We start from the raw sequence: 22,719 nt of genomic DNA, 5'->3' as shown, positions 1-22,719 counted from the left end.
CGGAGCACAGGCTCCGGACGCGCAGGCTCAGCGGCCACGGCTCACGGGCCCAGCCGCTCCGCGGCATGTGGGATCTTCCCGGACCGGGGCACGAACCCGTGTCCCCTGCATCGGCGGGCGGACTCTCAACCACTGCGCCACCAGGGAAGCCCCACAGTATCTTCTTAAAGGCTGCTTCTTCCATTCTGACATGCATTCTAATCCATTCTCTATCGAGGAACAGAAGGATCTTTGTAAGACCTTTCAATGTCTTCCTGTTGAGCTTCCAATAAAACCCAAACTACTGGTCGGGGAACTAAGATCCCACATGCCAGGCAGTGTGGCCAAAAAAATAAAAAGTTTTTTTTTTTTTAAAGTAGGGGGAAACAGTTCAGACGAGGGAAGATACAGAGGCAGAGGCCCTGTAGGGAAGGGAAGGCGAAGGGGGGGATTGAAGTGACAGAGGGATGGAGTGATGGCAGACGGGGTCTCTGGGTACCAGACTAGGCAGAGCCTAGTAGCCCAGAGTAAGTAGTTTGGGTTTTTTTTGTGTGTGTGTGGTACGCGGGCCTCTCACTGTTGTGGCCTCTCCCGTTACGGAGCACAGGCTCCGGACGCGCAGGCTCAGCGGCCACGGCTCCATCCCCGACCAGGGATGGAACCCGCACCTCCTGCAGTGGTAGCATGGAGTCTTAACCACTGGACCACCAGGGAAGCCCCTCCCCTCCTTTTCTTTGTCTGGTTAATTCTAATTCTTTGTCAGGTCTCAGCTGTGATGTCACTTTCTGAGAAGGACTTCCTTAACTTCCTCACTGCCCACCACTACTCTAAACCAATTTCTCTGTGACTTTCTCTTAGAATAACCTGTAGTTTTCCTTTATAACCTTAAATATTTATTTCTGTGATTGAAAAAAAAATCTATCTCCCCTACTAGACATAAACTCCTTGAAGTCAGAGACCATGACTATTTTGGTCATCATTATATGCCCAGTTACTAGCACTAAGCTTGGCATATAGTAGCTGTACCATAAACACTGAAGAAACGTGTTAAAGGGTAATTACCAGCCCCCCCGCCCCGCAAAAAAAAAGGTCAAATCATCATTCTCATATTGATATAAAATGAAAACGTGTGAAAGATTTTAAGAAATTATTAATGAGGGAAACAGGCAAATGTTAAACCAATTCAAAGGAGAAGAAAAAGAACAGATATATAGAATCCACTTATCTGGAGTATTGTAATAAATGTGCACACTGAGACAAAACTAGCTTTTCCATAGTGGGGAGGAAATTCGACTGAACCTTCACTTGACAGATTCTTTTGCATATTTACAGACAAGACTTATTTTGCATGGCTCTTAGTTACCTACAACTTATAGAGCTAGAAAATACCTCAAAGGCCATGGAAGGCTAAAATCAGAGAACTGAGAAGGATATACGCTAAACAGTGCCTAGATTTCTACTGTAACACACATTTTCCCCTACAACAAATGGAAATTATGAAGGCACACAGGAGGGACATTTCATTCTTGGGGTGAGTGAGAGATTTCAGAAGTCTTCATAGAGGAAGAGTTGAACTAAGTCTTGAAATGTAGGTAGGATTTCCGTAGCGGTAAACTACTTGACATTTTTGAGCGGTGCTCTAGAGGAATTTTTCTGGTAGTAATGGATTCTTGCAGGCAAAAATACAGTCTCAGAGAAAAGAGCCCAGTGGAGAAACTACTTGAAAAGAGGAAGGAGCGCCCAAAAGGAAGGGAGAGGTCCCGAATTTTGGTTCCTACACCAACATTTCTTCTGGACTAAATTACAGATCTCTGGACCTGATCCCAGAAATATGTCTTTTCAGCACCTGGAACCAGGGAAACAATGGTGAAGAAAACGGGCCCGGAACTTAGATTCTGGAGTGCTGATTATCTGGATAATAAGATGGCATCCAAAAGGGGCTTCCAATTTCTCCAAAGAAGACACACAGATGGCCAAGAGGCACAAGAAAAGGTGCTCAACATCACTAATTATTAGAGAAATGCAAATCAAAACTACAGTGAGGTATCACCTCACACCAGACAAAATAGCCATCATCAAAAAGTCTGCAAACAAGAAATGCTGGAAAGGGTGTGGAGAAAAAGAGAACCCTTCTACACTGTTGGTAGGAATGTAAATTGGTATAACCATCATGGAGAACAGGATGGAGGTTCCTTAAAAAACTAAAAACAGAGCTACCATATGATCCAGCAATCCTACTCCTGGGCATATATCCAGAGAAAACCATAATTTGAAAAGATACATGTACCCCAGTGTTCATTGCAGCACTATTTACAATAGCCATTACATGGAAGCAACCTAAATGTCCATCAACAGAGGAATGGATAAAGAAGATGTGGTACATATACACAATGCAGTATTACTCAGCCATCTGTGGTACGCGGGCCTCTCACTGTTGTGGCCTCTCCCGTTACGGAGCACAGGCTCCGGACGCGCAGGCTCAGCGGCCACGGCTCCATCCCCGACCAGGGATGGAACCCGCACCTCCTGCAGTGGTAGCATGGAGTCTTAACCACTGGACCACCAGGGAAGCCCCTCCCCTCCTTTTCTTTGTCTGGTTAATTCTAATTCTTTGTCAGGTCTCAGCTGTGATGTCACTTTCTGAGAAGGACTTCCTTAACTTCCTCACTGCCCACCACTACTCTAAACCAATTTCTCTGTGACTTTCTCTTAGAATAACCTGTAGTTTTCCTTTATAACCTTAAATATTTATTTCTGTGATTGAAAAAAAAATCTATCTCCCCTACTAGACATAAACTCCTTGAAGTCAGAGACCATGACTATTTTGGTCATCATTATATGCCCAGTTACTAGCACTAAGCTTGGCATATAGTAGCTGTACCATAAACACTGAAGAAACGTGTTAAAGGGTAATTACCAGCCCCCCCGCCCCGCAAAAAAAAAGGTCAAATCATCATTCTCATATTGATATAAAATGAAAACGTGTGAAAGATTTTAAGAAATTATTAATGAGGGAAACAGGCAAATGTTAAACCAATTCAAAGGAGAAGAAAAAGAACAGATATATAGAATCCACTTATCTGGAGTATTGTAATAAATGTGCACACTGAGACAAAACTAGCTTTTCCATAGTGGGGAGGAAATTCGACTGAACCTTCACTTGACAGATTCTTTTGCATATTTACAGACAAGACTTATTTTGCATGGCTCTTAGTTACCTACAACTTATAGAGCTAGAAAATACCTCAAAGGCCATGGAAGGCTAAAATCAGAGAACTGAGAAGGATATACGCTAAACAGTGCCTAGATTTCTACTGTAACACACATTTTCCCCTACAACAAATGGAAATTATGAAGGCACACAGGAGGGACATTTCATTCTTGGGGTGAGTGAGAGATTTCAGAAGTCTTCATAGAGGAAGAGTTGAACTAAGTCTTGAAATGTAGGTAGGATTTCCGTAGCGGTAAACTACTTGACATTTTTGAGCGGTGCTCTAGAGGAATTTTTCTGGTAGTAATGGATTCTTGCAGGCAAAAATACAGTCTCAGAGAAAAGAGCCCAGTGGAGAAACTACTTGAAAAGAGGAAGGAGCGCCCAAAAGGAAGGGAGAGGTCCCGAATTTTGGTTCCTACACCAACATTTCTTCTGGACTAAATTACAGATCTCTGGACCTGATCCCAGAAATATGTCTTTTCAGCACCTGGAACCAGGGAAACAATGGTGAAGAAAACGGGCCCGGAACTTAGATTCTGGAGTGCTGATTATCTGGATAATAAGATGGCATCCAAAAGGGGCTTCCAATTTCTCCAAAGAAGACACACAGATGGCCAAGAGGCACAAGAAAAGGTGCTCAACATCACTAATTATTAGAGAAATGCAAATCAAAACTACAGTGAGGTATCACCTCACACCAGACAAAATAGCCATCATCAAAAAGTCTGCAAACAAGAAATGCTGGAAAGGGTGTGGAGAAAAAGAGAACCCTTCTACACTGTTGGTAGGAATGTAAATTGGTATAACCATCATGGAGAACAGGATGGAGGTTCCTTAAAAAACTAAAAACAGAGCTACCATATGATCCAGCAATCCTACTCCTGGGCATATATCCAGAGAAAACCATAATTTGAAAAGATACATGTACCCCAGTGTTCATTGCAGCACTATTTACAATAGCCATTACATGGAAGCAACCTAAATGTCCATCAACAGAGGAATGGATAAAGAAGATGTGGTACATATACACAATGCAGTATTACTCAGCCATCAAAAAGAATGAAATAATGCCATCTGCAGCAACATGGATGGACCTAGAGATTGTCATACTGAGTGAAGTCAGATAGAGAAAGACAAATATCATATAATATCACTTGTATGTGGAATCAAAAAAAAATGGTACATATAAACTTATTTACAAAACAGAAATAGAGTCATAGATATAAAAAACAAACTTACGGTTACTGGGGGGGAAAGGGGGAGAGGAATGAATTGGCAGATTGGGATTGACATATACATACTACTATACATAAAACAGATAACAAATAAGGAGGTACTTATAGCACAGGGAACTCTAGTCAATACCCTGTAATGATCTATATGGGAAAAGAATATAAAAAAGAGCAGATAAAAGTAAATGTATAACTGATTCACTTTGCTGTACACCTGAAACTAACACAACATTGTAAGTCAACTATATTCCAATAAAAAGTTAACTTAAAAAAAGGGGGTTTCCAACCTCTAAGAGTCTGGAGGTGCACATGCATTTCCCAACATCATATTAAAATGACAGCTATCAGCCAAGTCTATGTCAGGGATCATTTAGCACATGAATAGTAGGGGGAAGAAAGTCCTTATCACACAACTAGTATTTCTGATTGTCATCTAGTACAGAGGTCAGTAAACTTCGTCTGTAAAGGGCCAGATGGTAACCATTTTAGGTTGTGCATGTCATACTATCTGCTTGTTTGCATTACAACTACTTAACCCTGCTGTTACAGCGCCAAAGCGGCCACGGACAACATGTACACAATGCAAATGCCTGTGTTCCAACAAAACTTTGTTTTCAAAAACAAGGGATGGGCCAGATATGCCCCATGGGTTGCAGTTTGTTAACATTTGTTTTAAAAGGCGAGTGTCTGGGTACCAAAGGGATCATTAGAACAGTGAGACAATGGAGGGTGGTAATCATTGTATTTACCTCCATCCTCAAACAGTACTTTGCATATAAATTCTAGAAAATACACTGTAAGAGAATTTTTTTTTTTTTTTTTTTAAGATGCTCCTCTAAACTTTCAGAGCAACCTGTAACTCTTCCAGCATCCATCACATCCTACCTGGTGCATGCAAATATCTTTTTTCCCTCCTAGGATTTAAACTCCTGGAGGGTAGAGCGCATGCCATTTTCAATGTTTCTGTTTGTTTCTTGATGTAAGGTAAGTGCTAAAAAACGTTTCCTGGATGAGTCAATGATATCATGTTGTTTATTTTCTTTGTTTGTTTGACTTTGAACCTCTTATGGCCTCAGTGAAATGCCAGGCCTTCCTTTGCATGTTCAGCAGTATCTCAGCAGCTTTCTCCAGGAATGAAGCATCTCTTGGAGCAGGACACTTGGCTATGATCACCACTGCATATCTGTGTCTGTTCCTCACCATCCTCCCTACTTTCTGGGACTACTCTTGAATAGGTGATTATTCGCCTTCTTACGAAATGTCCTCTTAGTGGCTGGCCATGATCCATTTAACATAATTCAATGCAGCATCCATATATTTTCCTCCAGGTCTGTCCTTTTCAAGTGTGTGTCTGAGAGCTTTTGAGGAAAGCACAGTGTTTTGTTTTTGGTCATTATATAAATATATACCACAGATAATAAACTGTTAATGAAAAGAAATAGCTGCATGCAAATTTCTAGTTTGCTTTTTTTTTCCAATTTTCCTTATGTGTTCCTTCCTTTGTGAGAACACCAAGCCCTCATTTCCCTGCCTACTAATTGCTTTTTCATGAAGTGCTTTTTTTCCCTTTTTTTCTTCTTTCTTTTCTTTCTTTTTTCCTAGCTTTTAAGCAATACCAGATGTTGAATGAAAGCAAGTTTCTCTGATTGGTATCCAGAGAAAACAAAAAGCATGTATCACTTCAAGCCTGACCTGCACAAGGGGAAAATGGACCAAACAAGGCTGCCAGGATTAAATGCACTGCGTTTAAGTTCTGAAGCAGTAATTTTTTTTACCCCTCATGCTTTCATTGTTCCTCTTCATACCTGATTAAAGAGTTGATTTTTTGGTTAAGAAGAGATGATAGAATAGGAAACAGAAAAGCCACAAGAGAAGGATTTTATTTGAGACTCATCTCCTGGCTATTATGTGATCCTAGGCCAGTTTAGCACATTCACACTGTGGGGTGTTGAAGGATGTTTTGAGAGAAGAACGGGATGTTTTGTAGCCAAGTAAGTTTGAGATATGTTGGGTTAAACAAGTTCAACAACAGGCTAACAAGTATCATGAATCTCCAAAGGGCTATATATAGACTGAGGCTTTCCCAATAATCTACACAGAATACTTTTACTGCAGAATATTTTATAGAACTATTGTCCCTTTGGCATACACTTCAGGAAATGCCCTCTGCTGGGAAACATAGATTTCTGGAAAAATTCGGTGCCGTGATCTTTGGTATCATTGACAATATGGTATTTCTAAAATGCCGGCTGACTGCCTAGCCTCACGCAATGTCATGTGGAAGACTCCTGCGTCCTTGGTCATCCATCTCCAAAGGATGTGCAGCCTCCTTGGAAAAATGCATCATGCACACCTGAAAGCTTACTCAGTGGGAAAGTGCCAAACCAGTGGCCAGGAAAAAAATAGCTACACAATTTTTTAAATTACGTGTGGTGGAGCCACAGAGGTTCTCTGCAGGTACCACGAGGCCACTGCTAAGGGAGGGATGGTTAGGGAGAAACTCAGTTGGGAAGGACTAAGTTCTCCAGCCCTGAATCAGCAAATAAGATCCACGTGAAGACAGGATTCTGCTATCGTAGGATAATAAGTGCCAAAATTATTTTTATTTCTTTATTTTAATCTATCTTTATTTTTTTGTCTGTAAACATCTTTTATTTATTTCTTTAACCTTTTATTTCCCTTCTTAGTTATTTTAAATATAGCAGCTTTAAAGGACTGAGATATTACAGATAAAATTCACATGTATGTATTTCCTCTCTCCAGTCCATTCTACCTCTTCCCTTCCAGAGGTCACTGCAGATATGAACTTAATGTGAATCCAAGCAATGCTTCTACCCTTTTGCTCATGATATATTTACCCATTTCCCCCTTTTGGTGGACATTGGGTTAGTTCCTGTTTTTCACTATAATATAATAAACAGTAAGTGCTGAAATTATTAGCGTGTACATTTTCACTCAGTAAATGACAGGAATCGTGGCCATCCCCGTCTGCATGTTTCCACTGCTGAGGAGAACGCTCTGGCCAGACGAGACAAGAACTGAGCAGCAGAAAGAGGTGGGGAAAGAGCGTGTACATTTTCACTCAGTAAATGACAGGAATCGTGGCCATCCCCGTCTGCATGTTTCCACTGCTGAGGAGAACGCTCTGGCCAGACGAGACAAGAACTGAGCAGCAGAAAGAGGTGGCGAAAGAGTCATGAGAGAAGTGAAAGCTCCATAATAAACAGAAGGGGTTGGGGTGGGGGATCAGGATACAGAAGCAAGGGAGAGTTAAGGAGAAAAATGCCGGAGAGCAGCCAGTGGATGGAGAACTTGAGAGGGTTTTCATGAGTGAAAGGCTCTAGGGTGGTGAAGGGCAGAAAACCCGTGGGGAAGAAACGGAGACACAAGAAATGTTGCTGGGATTCTGAAGTAATATTGTTCAAGTGTCTTGGGTAAAAAATGAAACTCCTTTTTTTAAAATTGCTTTTTAATACTATGTTGTTGTTGTTTTTTAGGTGGTTCTGTGCAGATACTGGATTATGTGAGTTCAGAACTCAGGGTTACAGAGATAAATGTACCATTTGCATTAGGCTTTTTGAAATACTGCAAATAGCTTGAGGGTCCCGTCGTTCCCTTTGAGCATTCTGAGATATTCAAGGTGCCAGGTTGGGAACGCATTGCTTAGATGAGGTTGATAAAAACCGGGAAGGACTTGAAAAGTCTCATTTAGGAAGTCCAATGAGATTAACAGCTTTTATTATTTTACTGAACTTGATAAATAACCTGAACGGATCTGCTTTTTTTTTTTTTTTTTTCCACTCAGAATCTCCTGTCACCAAGCTTTGTAACTCTTTTGCTTCTAGTTGCTATAGAAATGGTGCAAGCCATCTTGACTGACTTGTGCAGAATTCATTTCTTTCTGACACCATTGCCTTTAAAAGCTACATTCAGATTGTTTGTGAAAATTGGGTCATTGTACTGTGCGGTAATTAGAAACGCTGCTATTTTAATTGAGGCTATGAATGAGACCTGATTTTATCTTGGTTAAGTTTGATGAGTCCTTTGAGGTTATTTTTTAATCTGGGTGTCTAATATAATTCTCAGGTTTCTTTCTTTTTCCTCGTTTTTCTTTTCCTTTGTGCGTGTGTGTGTGTGTGTGTGTGTGTGTGTGTGTGTGTGTGTGTGATGGTCTTATTTGCACTTTTTTCTGACAATTCCTCCCTCAGCTGCTTATGGTTGACTTAAACCAAGGAGTGAAGCCTTTATTTCCATCCATGCGACTTTCTGGAACCGCTCATCTTGCTAACAACCATTTCATTGTGGGCATCCGTTGCCTTCCCGAATCATCTCCTACCCTGAATTTATGGCCCTTTGGAGGCCCTTAGGGAGAAACCCAGGGCACAATTCTCAGGTAATTTTCTCTACATTCTGTGACAAGAATGAACTCATGAGAACCAAGAGTGCTCTTTTCTTTTCATAATCAGGTGAGAGAGTCAGAATGGCTTCATCTGTCTTCTGATCTCAAACAGAATTTTGGCCATCCCCTGTAATTAGAAGCATTCAAGAGAAGTCTTGGGTGACTCAGGTGTGGACAGCCCGGGTCTCATTACCACAGATGAAATGAGGAAGCCTTTTTAAGAGACTACTGAGACGTCCTGCCTCCAATTTCCTTTTTGCTCCTTCCAGACTCGTGTCTCCCTGCTTAAGCCACTGTATCACCTTAATATGTGAAACTATGAGTCCAACTCTGCCAAAAGTACAATGCCACGGAAGAGAGAGTACGTCTTAGTTTCCGCTGCACACTTTTCTCTGCTTGCATTTTTGCAAAGGGCAGTCTCTGTAGACACGTTTGACTGCTCAGTAGAAGGGGTTACTGATTTGAGGAGGATTTATTTTGAACAAATCCTACAGCTCTTGTTTTTTTTCCGCAAAGCTGTTAAAGCTGAGATCATAGAAATTACGGGGCCGAGGTGGGGCATAAAAGAGAATGCAACGTTTCCTTTTGAGGGCGACTTCAGATCAGTCTGAGGAGTGCTCGGACATTCTCCCGTCCTGCTCTTGTTCTTCTCAACCAGAAGGTTTAGAAACAGCAATTAAGAGTCTTACTGTTTTCTCAGTTCTGCTACTGCCAAACTTCGCTCTACCCATATTACTTGGCCTGAACGGAGAAACAGTCCCCTCCTCTTTTCATTTATCCTGTTACTTGCTTATAAATGTCTCACTTAGCTGTTCTTCATTTGCGGGAGAGCTTTCTGGGGCCTCATCAAAGCCCTCTTCTCTCACTTTTAAGTCTCCCTGCAGGTTTCTTTCTTGACTGCTTTTAAAAATCCTTTTCTTTTGGAGAGGCTCTGAACTTGCCACCTTTCTTTTCTAAAACAATCTCAAACCCATTTCCATACCCACATTGTTGTGATTTCACGAAATTGTATTTAGAAGCCTGAACAAGATGGGGGAGGTTTAGAAAAATAACTCTGTTGTACTTACGCATTAGTTTAAAACGCAGCTCCACAAAGTGCAAAGGAGAAGTTCAGAGAACTGGCTGAGAACTCTCCGAAATCCTCATCCAAAGCACTGGACTGGAAAGCAACCGGTGAAGTGTTTACACACCTACACACACACATACACATATATGCACACACACATGCCTATACACAAATACACTCACATACACACATATACACACTTACATAAACACACAGGTCTGGATATCTAATCATAATCCTTGGAAACACCCACCAGCAAGCCAACGCTAATTTTCCAATTAACTTTTCAATTCATTCACTGAAGAAAATATTCACAAATATTAGACTTAGCCAACCAACCTATATTTTCCTTTTTCTCATTTTTAAGAAATTTCAATAACACAAAATAGGGAAAAAAAGATTGGCTTTTCTTCCTTATTCATGTGCCCTTATTCATGAAACCCAGACAACATAAATCAGTGAAAAATGGCTTCTTTTTTAAACTGAAATATAACTGACTTACAATATTATATTAGTTTCTGGTGTACAACATAATGGTATGATATTGATAACCACGGTAAGTCTACTTACTACCTGTCCCCAAAGTTACTACAGTATAATTGGTCATATTCCTTATGCTGTATATTGCATCCCCATGACTTATTCTATAACTGCAAGTTTGTACCTATTAGTCCCCGACACCTGTTCTGCCCATCCCCCCCTCCCCTCTGACAACCACCAGTTTCTTCTCTGTATTTATGAGTCTGTTTTGCTGTGCTTGTTTTGGTTTTCAGATTCCACGTATAAGTGAGACCATATGGCATTTGTCCTTTTCTGTCTGACCTATTTCACTTAGCATAATGCCTTCTAGGTCCATTCATGTTGTTGCAAATGGCAAGATTTCATTCTTTTTTTATTGTTAATACTCCACTGTGTGTGTGTGTGTGTGTGTGTGTGTGTGTGTGTGTGTGTGTATACATATATATGATATATATGTGTGTTTACATATATATATATATGGCTCATCTTCTTTATCTATTCGTCTATCAGTGGGCACTTAGGTTGTTTCCATATCTTGACTGTTGTAAATAATGCTGCATAGGGGTGCATATATTTTTTCAAAGTAGTGTTTTCATTTTCTTCAACTACGACCCAGAAGTGGAATTGCTGGATTGTACGGTAGTTCTATTTTTATTTTTTCAAGGAACCCTCTCATATGGTTTTCCACAGTGGCTGCACCAATTTACATTCCCACCAACAGTGCATAGGGGTTCTCTTTTCTTCACATCCTCACCAATACTTGTTATTTGTTGTCATTTAGGTAACAGCCATTCTGACAGGTGTGAGATAATATCTCACTGTAGTTTTGATTTGCATTTCCCTGATGATTAGTGATGTTAAGCATCTTTTCATGGGTCTGCTGGCTATCTGTTTGACTTCTTTAGAAAAATGTCTATTCAGGTCCTCTGCCCATTTTTCAATCAGATTGTTCCTTTGATATTGAGTTGTATGAGTTCTTTATATATTTTGGATGTTATCCCCTTATTGAACATACCATTTGCAAATATCTTCCACCATTCAGTAGGTTGCTTCACACCAGTGAATGGTGTCCTTCACTGTGCAGAAGCTTTTCAGTTTGATGAAGTTCCATTTGTTTATTTTTGCTTTTTTCTGCCCTTGCCTGAGGAGATAGACCCAAATAAATAACTGCTAAGAACAATGTAAAGAGTTTACTGCCTATGTTCTCTTCTAGGAGTTTTATGATGTCAGGCCTTACATCTAAGTTTTTAAACCATTCTGAGTTTATTTTTGTATGTGGTATAATAAAGTTGTCTAGTTTAATTATTTTTCCATAGCTGTCCAGTTTTCCCAACACCATTTATTAAAGAGATAGTCTTTTTCCCACTGTATGTTCTTGTCTCCTCCGTCATAGATTAAGTGACTGTAAGTGCATGGGTTTATTTCTGCGCTCTCTCTATTCTGTTCCCTTGATCTATTTGTCCATTTTTGTGCCAGTACCATCCTGTTTTGATTACTGTAGGCTTACAGTATAGTTTGAAATGAAGAAGCACAATACCTCCAGCTATGTTCTTCTTTCTCAAGATTGCTTTGGCAATTCAAAGTCTTTTGTGGTTCCATACAAATTTTAGGATTATTTGTTCTGGTTCTATGAAAAGTGCCATGAGCATTTTGATAGGGATTGTACTGATTCTGTAGATTGCTTTAGGTAGTATGGACATTTTAACGATATTAATTCTTCCAATCCATATGCATAGTATCCTTTCCATTTATTTGCGTCATCTGCAATTTTTCATCAGTGTCAAAGTTTTCAGAGCATAGGTCTTTTGCCTCCTTGGTTAAATTTATTCCTAGGTGTTACACTTTTTTTGGATGCAATTGTAAATGAGACTGTTTTCTTAATTTCTCTTTCTGATAATTTTGTTATTAGTGTATATAAATACTAATAATGAAACATGGCTTCTAAAATAGCCTTTACAAAAACAATCAGGTCAGTCAAAATAATCCATAAATGTGTTAGCCAAAACTGTCAAACTGGTTTTGCAAAGGAAATCAGCATTGTCTGTGAAGTAGGTTACTGAGGTATTGGTACTGAGGTATTGGACCCATATCCAAGTTCAGGTTAAATGCCATTAAGAGATATGAGCAGAAGGGAGGGAGGACAGAATCAAGAATCAGCTATTTCATGATCTTAGTCTTCTTTCTCCAAGATCTCTTCCCACAAAATGATTTTTATTCACTTACATTTTATTCACTGTATTTGTTAGAGCTGATAGATGTCATATGTTTATCAATTTCACAAAATGTTTGGCTAAATAGCAGCCAGTGCATCTGCAGACTTATAATTGGCTAAGGGGAGAAAAAGAGGTGTTGTTTCAGATACTGGGCAAATCAAGGGCTTCCTTTTTTTATATTAATTTGAGTCACGGCCCTCAAATTAGAATGTTTAAGAAACATTGCTTTTCAAATTGTCTTTAAGTCGAATAAACATTGACTTCAAGATACCATCCCTTGCACTGGCAAGAAATTCAAGCTCAAAAGTTACAGTCCTCTCCTCTTCCCCTTTTCCTTCTGGCTCTCCTTCCAAAAGTTGCCCCAGCATAGGGTAGTGCTAGGAAAATGGGACCACTAGTGTTCTGTCCCAACCTCCATTTGGCACCATCTGTGTCCTCCAGCCAAGCCCACAGAAGCCTCTTGAAGGCCACCTGCTTATTGTTTACAGGATGCTCTGCCAGAGCAAGAAAGACATGTCACACTGTGCAGCTGTCCCTTTGTGGTTTTTCCATTCCTTTCTGGCATTTCCACTCTTCTGGTTACTGTTATTGCATTAAAAACTGCCCCCACACAGTGGTTTAAAGCAATGTCAATCATTTATCTTGCTCTGGGGAGGAAATGGGCTCAGCTAGGCGGTTCTCACTCAGAGTTTTTCAGGAAGTTGCATCAGATAGTGGCGGGCTGGCGTCATCCTGAAGGCTTCTTACTTACGTATCTGGGATCCGGATTGGGCCTGTACAAAAAGCTGGGAGCCAGAACAGCTGGAGTTTCTCAGGCATCTATCCTCTCTGTGGTCTCTCTACACGATCTTTCCACATGGCCTCTTCACAGTAGTCAGGCTTCTAACATGGCTGGTAAAGGCTCCCAAACGAGATATCCCAAGAGAAACCAGCAGAAGCGGCCTGGTCTCCTGCCTTAGAAGTCACCCGGGTTGACCTCCGTCACATTCTGCTCCTCGAGGCGCTCACAAATGCCAGCCCAGTTTCAAGTGAAGAGTGTCAGAGGGTTTGCACTTTTCAAAGGATTTGTTTTAAAACCACCAGACCCACAGAGCAGAATACTGGCCCTATTTCTCTGAGGTCCCACTGTCATCTTAACACTTGCCCAGTTTAGAGAAACCTCACCATTCTCCTTTCCTTCTAAAGTGGTTTTCTTCTTCCAGTCTCATCTGGGACACCTAGCCTCATTTTTACAATGGCTTCAGGCCAAGGATGGCAGATGAGAAAAAAGGAATCCAAAGACTTATACCCATAAGTACAGACACTGGTATAAACACTAGAATAAAGAAATAATGCTTCACCATAAAAAAATAAAATAAAACAAACAAACAAAAAAGATAAATGGCAACTAACACTGGGCTTCATTTCTGAAGACCACAGGGTGTGGTAGGGACGGGGGCAACCTGTCCAAAAGGGGTAGCTGCTCTTCTGCTTTAGCCAGTTGTTGCCACGAGGGGTATTTTACCAGCCAGGCCAGGTTTTCTAGAAAAGTCAGAAATCTCAATTTTTTGGTGAAATATCCTGATTGTGAAATGCTAGCTGCTAAGTCAAATGCCTTCAAAATCACATTTGGGTCAAACAAAATATGTTACTGGCCATATTCAGCTTCTAGATGTCAGTTTGTAACCTCTGTCTTCGATTTCAATATAGGTAGAAAGAAAAGTTGATTTGAGGCTACTTCAAAAACCCCAAGTCAAGGAAGTATGAAGGGGCCTATCTACACACGAGTAATGAAAAAATGAGGATCTATAGGGAGAAAAATACAAATTGGCACTTCAGTAAAGTACCCTAGCACACGGTATGTATACCAGGAGTCAGCAAACTATAGTCCACTGGCTATATGTGGCCTGCTGTCTAGCCTTTGTAAATAACGTTTTATTGGAACACAGGCACACTTAGTTTATGCATCACCTGTGGCTTCTCTCATGCTACAGTGTAGGAGTTGAAAAGTTGCAACAAACTGTCCAGCCCACAAAGACTAAAATATTTATCATATGGCCCCTTTACAGAAAAACTTTTCTGACTCCTGCACAGTATCACTGAGGCTGGGAATCACAGTAATTTAAAACTAAAGGCTCTTAAATCTATTTGCTAACTTTGCAGCCACAGTGTCGATATTTCCGTCTTAAGGTAAAGGCTGAAGTTTCTCTGGATTTCTGGTAGCAATTAAGTTTTCCTGTTGAGCTTGGTCTGTAACTAGCAAGTGTAATAAACCCTGACTGCTTTTCCCTGTGACATGATAGTTAAAGCCGGTAACTCAGCAGTTTTATTCTAGTCAAGCGGAAGAACAGAACACACCACAGGCTATGCTTCCCATCCTCTTCCATGGCACCTTAATTTAAAATTCAATGACAGTGTGTCACTTTAGACCATGACTCTGCCTTGTCAAGAGCAGAAAGCTTAGAATGAGGATATAATCTGAAGTCTTCAGGTGTGTTTAAAGAGACTCAAATATTTTCTAAGAAAAAAATCAGTTGATACTTTTAAGGAAAAAATATTAAATTCCTTTCTTAAAATTTTTTTTACAAAATCAAAAAGCCTACCAGTACTTTATATGACAGAAACAGTTACTGACAAATGGGTGCTGGTTTCCTCCCAAAGTGTCCAATTCAGAAAGAAGTTAATAAGCTGGTGAGGTCTACAAACACTCCAAATTTTTGCCCCAAAACATCATCATTGCTATCGTTTGTACTTGCATCCTGTGCTTCACTAACTGCATAACAAAATGAAATAAAATGACTTTAGCACTACCTGTTCAAGACCAAGATAGCATAATACACTCTCCTTATTCCTCCCAATAAGTTCAGCGGAAAATCCTGCACATTATATAGAAAGAAAACATAACTAGATGTTGAAAGGTGAGGAGAAGAAAGTGGACCAGTTAAGAAACCTTGGGACCCAAGGAATGACATGGTGGTCAATGGAGGCCCGGTGGGAAACCTAGATGTCCACTTCCACCCGGTGGTAACAGGCAAGACCCCCCCTTCACCTGCTGCTCTTGTATCAAAGGAGGCCTGCTAAAATAGAAGACTTAAGTAACATCAGATTTCCTGTCAAAATACTCAAGATGTCCAGGGTACAACTGAAACTCAGTCATCACACCAAGAACCAGGAAAATCTAAACTTGGACAAGAAAAGACAATCAACAGATGCCAACACCAACACAATTATTATGTTGATGTAAAACTGTAAAGATTATCCAACAAGAATTTTAAAGTAATCATCATAAAAATGTTTCTGTAAGCAATTACAATCATCCTTGAAATAAAATGAAAAACAGAAAGTTTCAGCAAAGAAATAGAAAATATTAAAGAACCAAATGAACACTTTAGAACAATACAAGAGACAAAATAGAAAGCTCAGTGGATGAGCTCAGTAGCAGAATAGACAGAAGACAAAAACCAGTGACCCTGAAGATAGAACAACAGAAATGATCCAATATGGAGAACAGAGAGAACACAGACTGAATAAAAATCAGGGAATTCCCCGGTAGTCCAGTGGTTAGGACTCTGTGCTCTCACTGCCTCACTGTCGGGGTCCCAGCTTCAACCCCTGGTCAGGGAACTAAGATCCCATAAGCCATATGGCCAAAAAGAAAAAGAACCAGTCCTGAAGGACCTGTGGAACTACAGCAAAAGATCTAACATTTGTGTCACTGCAGTCCCAGGATAGGAGAAAGAGGATGGAGCTAAGAAATTAATCCCAAATTTGCCAAAAGACATACACCCACAGATCCAAGAAGCAGGGTGATCCTCAAACAGAATCAACCCAAAGAAATCCATTCCAAGATGATTATAATCAACCTCAGAAAAACAAAGAAAAAAAAATCTTGAGATCAGCAAAAGGGAGAAGACAACTTACCTAGAGGATTAAGACAATTTAAATACTATGGATTTCTCATCAGAAACAATGGAGGCCAGAGGAAGCAACACATTTTTCATATGCTTAAAAGAAAAGAACTGTCAACTTTAAATTCTGTAATTCAGCAAAATTACCTTTCAGGAATAAAGGGGAAATAAAGACATTTTCAGATGAAGGAAAACTAAGAGAATTTGTCACCAGCAGACCTCCTATATAAGGGAGATCCGGAAAAAGAAAGGAAGTGATTAAAGAAGGAATTTTGGAAATTCAGGAGGGAAGAAACAAAAATATGGGTAAATACGATACATTCTTCTCTTCTTGGGTTTTCTAAATTACATTTGAAGAGTTGAAGTCAAAAGTTTAACATGTGTGATTTCATTCTCAACATATCTACATATACATTATAAATATGTAAGGTAATTATATTATGAACAGAGGAGTGTAAAGGACTTCAAGGACTTCACTCAAACTGGTCTGAATCTTGATAGCAGTGGTGGTTACACAGACTTACACATATGATAAAGTGGCATAGAACTATCTGATATGATACACATATCAACACCACAAGAAATAACAAGAGCTGGCAAGGATGTGGAGAAAAGGGAACACTTGTATGCTGTTGGCGGGAATATAAATTGGTGCAGCCACTATGGGAAAAGGATGGAGATTCCTCAAAAAGACTAAAAATAGAACTACCATAAGATCCAGTAATCCCACTTCTGGGTACGTATCCAAAGGAAATGAAATCACTCTCTCAAAGAGATATCTGCACCCCCATGTTGACTGGAGCATTATTCACAATAGCCATGATAAAGAAACAACCAAAGTGTCTGTCAATGGATGAATGAATAAAGAAAACACACACACACACACACACACACATATATATATATACACACACACACACACACACACACACACACACACACACACACATACATACACACACACGATGGAATATTACCCAGCTATAATACAGAAGGGAATTCCTACCATCTGCAACACATGGATGAACCTTGAGGGCATTACGTTAAGCGAAATAAGGCAGACAGAGAATGACAAATGTCGTGGGATATCACTTATATGTGGACTCTAGAAAAACGTGTGGAAACAGAGAGTACACTGGTGGTTGCCAAGGGATGGAGGGTGGGAGAAATGGGAAGATGTTGGTCAAAGGATGCAAACTTCCAGTTACAAGGAGTACGTTCTGCAGATCTAATGCATGGAGGCTCTAGTTCACAATACTGTATTGTATACTTGGAAGTTGCAAAGAGAGGAGTTCTTCAATGCTCTCATCACACACACACACACACACACACACACACACACACACACACACACAGTAACTATGTGAGGTGATTGATGTGCTAACTAACCTTATCATGGTAGTCATTTCACAACATAGACATATATCAAATCATCACCTTGAACACCTTAAATTTACAAAATGTTACGTGTCAATTATATCTGAACGAAGCTGGGGGTGGGGGAAGAACTACACACACACACACACACACACACACACACGCATTGTTCCAATATCAATACCAATCTCCTGCTTTTGATATTATATTATAGTTACATAAGTTGTAACATTGGAGGAAACTGGGTGAGTATACACAGGACCTCTCTGTATTATCTTTGCAAGTTTCTATATTATCTTTTGCAAGAACTGTGGCAATAGCTTTCTAACTGATCTCCCTGTTCCAATCCATTCTCCTTTAATTTTTCTAAGGCTTACTTCTGTTTCTGTCTCTTGAACACTGCCCAGATGAAATGCCATCTCCTACATCTCCCTGGTCACTCTTGTGAGGACTCAAGCCACATATTTTGTGCAGCATCAAGCACAGTTATCTGGCATTCAGTAAATTAATAAGCTGCATAGCTGTCTTCCTATTATATAGTTATTTGGGTAAAAGTCTTCTCTACCATGTCAGCTGCTGGAGAGTAAAAATCTTATACATCTTTATGACTAAAGTGACAATAATTATGGTACACACAGAAGGAGCACAGGGGTGTTTGTTGAATGAACACAAGATCAATGTATTTTATTGGATGTGCCATAGGAAGGGAGGAAATTTATATTTAGACTCTTGTTTTGATGAGTTTGATGGCCATCAGCTACTTTAAAACAAAAATTTTAAGATTTAAAACTGTTCTCAGTATGTACATGCTGGATATGGTGTGGTAAAGTCAGTGTGGACATAAGGGAAAATGAGAATGAGGCTTGGAAGAAGTCTATTATTATTTCAATAAAATAAGATTTTTTTTTTTTACTTTTGTAATTTTGTAATTTTTATTTTATATTGGACCAAAGTTGATTTACAATGTTGTGTTTGTTTCAGGTGTACAGCAAAGTTTCAGTTCTACATGTATATATGTGTGTATATATATATATATATTTTTTTTTTTCCTCAAATTCTTCGCCCATTTAGGTTATTATAGAATACTGAGCAGAGTTCCCTGTGCTATACAGTAGGTCCTTGTTGTTCATCTATTTTAAATATAGTAGTGTGTATATGTCAATCCCAAACTACCACTTTATCCCTCCCCCCGGACCTTTCCCATAAGTTTTTCTTTTTCTTTTTTTCTTTTTTTTTTTTTGGCCGAGCCACACAGCTTGTGGGATCTTAGCTCCCCAACCAGGGATCAAACCTGGGCCCTCGCCAGTGAAAGCACGGAGTCCTAACCATTGGATCCCGAGGGAATTCCCCATAAGTTTGTTTTTTAAGTCTGTAAGTCTGTTCTACTTTGTAAGTTCATTTATATCATTTTTTAATTCCACATATAAGCAATATCGTATGATATTTGTCTTTCTCTGTCTGACTTACTTCACTTAGTAATGACTCTATATGTGTACAAAGTTTCTGTTTGAGAGAATGAAATTGTCCTGGAAATGGAGATAATGGTTGTACAACACTGTAGATGTAAACACTACCACAGATCGTATACACCCCCTGAACTGTACACTTAAAATGGCTAAAATAATCAGTTTTATGTTATGTAAATTGTACCACAATAAAAAATGACTCTAGAAAGACTCCCTTTTCCTAGGATTATCAGATTCCATCTTCTAGAAACTATGAAATTGATCTAGGGTAGGGACGAGGAAAGCTGCAGCTGCTTAACATGGAAATTGATTCAATTTCTCTGTACGTTTTATTCCCTCAGCATTTAGCGTTTTAAGTAGATTTATTTTTTTAGCTGAAAGACCAGAAAGTAAACATTCCCATTCACCTCTCGCCCCTCCCCCACAAAGATGTTTGGTGCCATCTGGTGATGAGGTGGAAAGACTGGATTTCCAGAGGGATTAGTCCAGGCCGTTTAAAGTAGGAAGTTAACACAGAGGTTTTTAACCTGCAGTGACAAATGGCTCTGGGCTAGGATCAAGTTCTACAAACAGATTAAGCCTTTTTTCTTCCTAGGAATAAAACTGACCTGTCAAGTCCTAAAAATAGACTGCTAATCACCTGGCCTATTTTTCCACCGTTATTTGAAAAGAAGAAAAAAAAAAAAAAAAAACCCCTTTTTTTTTTTTTTTTTTTTGCCAGACCTCAGTCATTCTTATCCCCCTAATTAACAAATTAAGCACACAATTTTCTTTTTTTTTTTTTTTTGCGGTACGCGGGCCTCTCACTGCTGTGGCCTCTCCCGTCGCGGAGCACAGGCTCCGGACGCGCAGGCTCAGCGGCCATGGCTCACGGGCCCAGCCGCTCCGCGGCATGTGGGATCCTCCCGGACCGGGGCACGAACCCGTGTCCGCTGCAACAGCAGGCGGACTCTCAACCACTGTGCCACCAGGGAAGCCCAAGCACACAATTTTTAATAGGAGCTTTTTATGATAAATTATCTCCTTTGAACATGTTTATGATTTCTTAGACCAAAAAGAACAACTGCAGAAGGAAACAAATATCTAAGTAAATCGAGTCCCAGAAAACTTGGACTGCAGCAGTCAACTCAATGTTCTCTCTTAAATCTTGTACGTTTCAATTTTGTCAATAAACAGAAGTTTTTAATTTGGGATTAAGTGTGATATTATGTGAACTTTCGTAACAAATATTGTTGAGTTTGTTAAAGAGAGTCCTTGGCAAATCCTAATCAAGCACTTCATTTTTCCAGTAGTGCCTGGCCTTACAGATGTTCTAATACCACAGCAGAACGACCAGCCTTCTCAAGGAACCTCAAGTTTGAGTGGCAGCCAAAGCTCCATATTTCTCTACGCCTTTTTAGATAAGAGAAGCTTTCCTATCATTCCTACCATTTGATTTTGTTCACTTGATTCATTTCCCTGTAAAGTGGAAGTCTTCACAATTCTCTGGGCAAAATGTCTGTGAGAGCTGGAAGGACAGTTGACACTTAATTTGATCAAAGAGACACCGAACAACAATAATAGTCCTTTTATTTTATTTACATCCTATTTGTCCCAGAACGGATTTAAGGTAGTTGCGGTAATAATAGAAGTGCCATTTATTAAGTACTCACTATGTTTCAGTGGCGAACTGGGCATTTTTATGTGGATGTTAAGAGCACAGAGTCTGAGGCCACAGCTAGTTCAAATCCCAGTTCCACTACTTACTAGCTCGGTGACCTCCCACAAGGTCCTTCTCTCTTAGCCTCTCTATCTGAAAAATCGGGGGAATTACGGTTCCCATCTCTCAGGGTTATGGTAAAGTTCAATTGAAATACTATAGCTAATTTAACACAAGTCCTGACACGTAGAAGGCTCTAAGTAAAGGTAATTTTTAATTTAGAAAGTACTCAGTAAAGGTGATCATTAATTTATCTTCGTAACTTCAAAACATATAGTGTTCTTCAGTAGGACACAGGCTTAGCGAGACCAAGCAATTTGCCCTAAATAGGCAAGGATGGAATCCACAGTCGTCTGCCCACAAAGCCCATGATTCTTTCCTCACTCCTTCGATTCCATTTATTCTGTTAATTTTATTGTAATGGCAGTGCTCATACAAACTGTATTATTGGAGGTGAAAAAACACACCCTAACATGGGCTCATTAGCTTTCCTTTAGCTTTCTTTTCCAGGAATTCTCTTTTTCCTCTACCTTTGGTGAAGCAAAGATTCTGACAGCTGAATCACAAAACTGCCAAAACTGGGATTGGTCTGGCTGAGAGATGGAAAAGCTGCAGGTTCCGGAAGGGGACCCAGGCCTCAAAGGTCTACACCAATTGCCCGAGCTCAATGAATTCTCAGACCTCATCAGCCCAAACATGGACACAACGGGGCGTTCCATGTGGCCACTGGCTTGAGTGATGCTCCATCAAACTGGAGCTCTTCAGGCACACACCAGTGACAGCTGCAAACTGCTAGTGCCACTCAGGGCATTTTATTACGTGATATCATCCAACAATGATGACACGGGAGATGGATGACTGCTGCCACTGAAAGGACATTGCCAAGCCTGGAACATTTACTCATGTCCATCTTATCCATCCTTATCACCTTCTTTAATTGAGCTTACTATTTTTTTTTTTTTTTTTTTTTTTTTTTTTTTTTTTTTGCGGTTCACGGGCCTCTCACTGCTGTGGCCCCTCTCGATGCGGAGCACAGGCTCCGGACGCGCAGGCTCAGCGGCCGTGGCTCACGGGCCCAGCCGCTCCGCGGCATGTGGGATCTTCCCGGACCGGGGCACGAACCCGTGTCCCCCGCATCGGCGGGCGGACTCTCAACCACTGCGCCACCAGGGAAGCCCAATTGAGCTTACTTTTTTGTGCATACCTTGTACACATCTCGTTTCACTCTCTCTTTAGATAGATGGCCTGCGCAAGATTTCTTTCTTTTCGTCCTCTTCATCCTCACCCTTCTGCCCTTCCTCTTCTTTTATCATCATCATCATCACCATCGTCATCACTTGGTTTTGCCATGCCGCCCTAAGTTCACCATTTCTACTTGGAAGTTACTCTGAATATTCCCTAAATCTTCCTTAAAACATAATTTTCCATTCAGCAAGGAAGACTGCAAATCCACGTCTGCTACTCTTACTGTTCGGAGCAGGCTGTCCAATCTTATTATTATTATTTTTAATGACACCTGTTGCCTGAAAAAAATGTATTTTCCTAGCTAGTACATGATTCCCCCCACTTCTCTCAGGCTACCTGATTGAAAACCCCCATTTTATTTTTATAGCTTTGGCTGTCATCTTTGTAAATTACAAACCCAGCTTCATGAGACATCACTGCCGC

The 22,719-nt window shown here is 40.2% G+C and overlaps 1 pseudogene; it reads right to left on the bottom strand.

Annotated features, from left to right (window-relative positions):
• Nucleotides 1-22,401, bottom strand: part of LOC103071348 (metaxin-3 pseudogene) — a 42,130-nt pseudogene extending 19,729 nt beyond the window's left edge.
• Nucleotides 22,402-22,719: the final 318 nt, after the last annotated feature.

This window comes from Lipotes vexillifer, unplaced genomic scaffold (genome assembly GCF_000442215.2).
Source record: "Lipotes vexillifer unplaced genomic scaffold, Lipotes_vexillifer_v1.1 scaffold331, whole genome shotgun sequence".
In the NCBI taxonomy this organism is placed as follows: domain Eukaryota; kingdom Metazoa; phylum Chordata; class Mammalia; order Artiodactyla; family Lipotidae; genus Lipotes; species Lipotes vexillifer.
The sequence above is the reverse complement of the archived record's forward strand: the minus strand, read 5'-3'. Positions and strand labels throughout refer to the sequence as shown.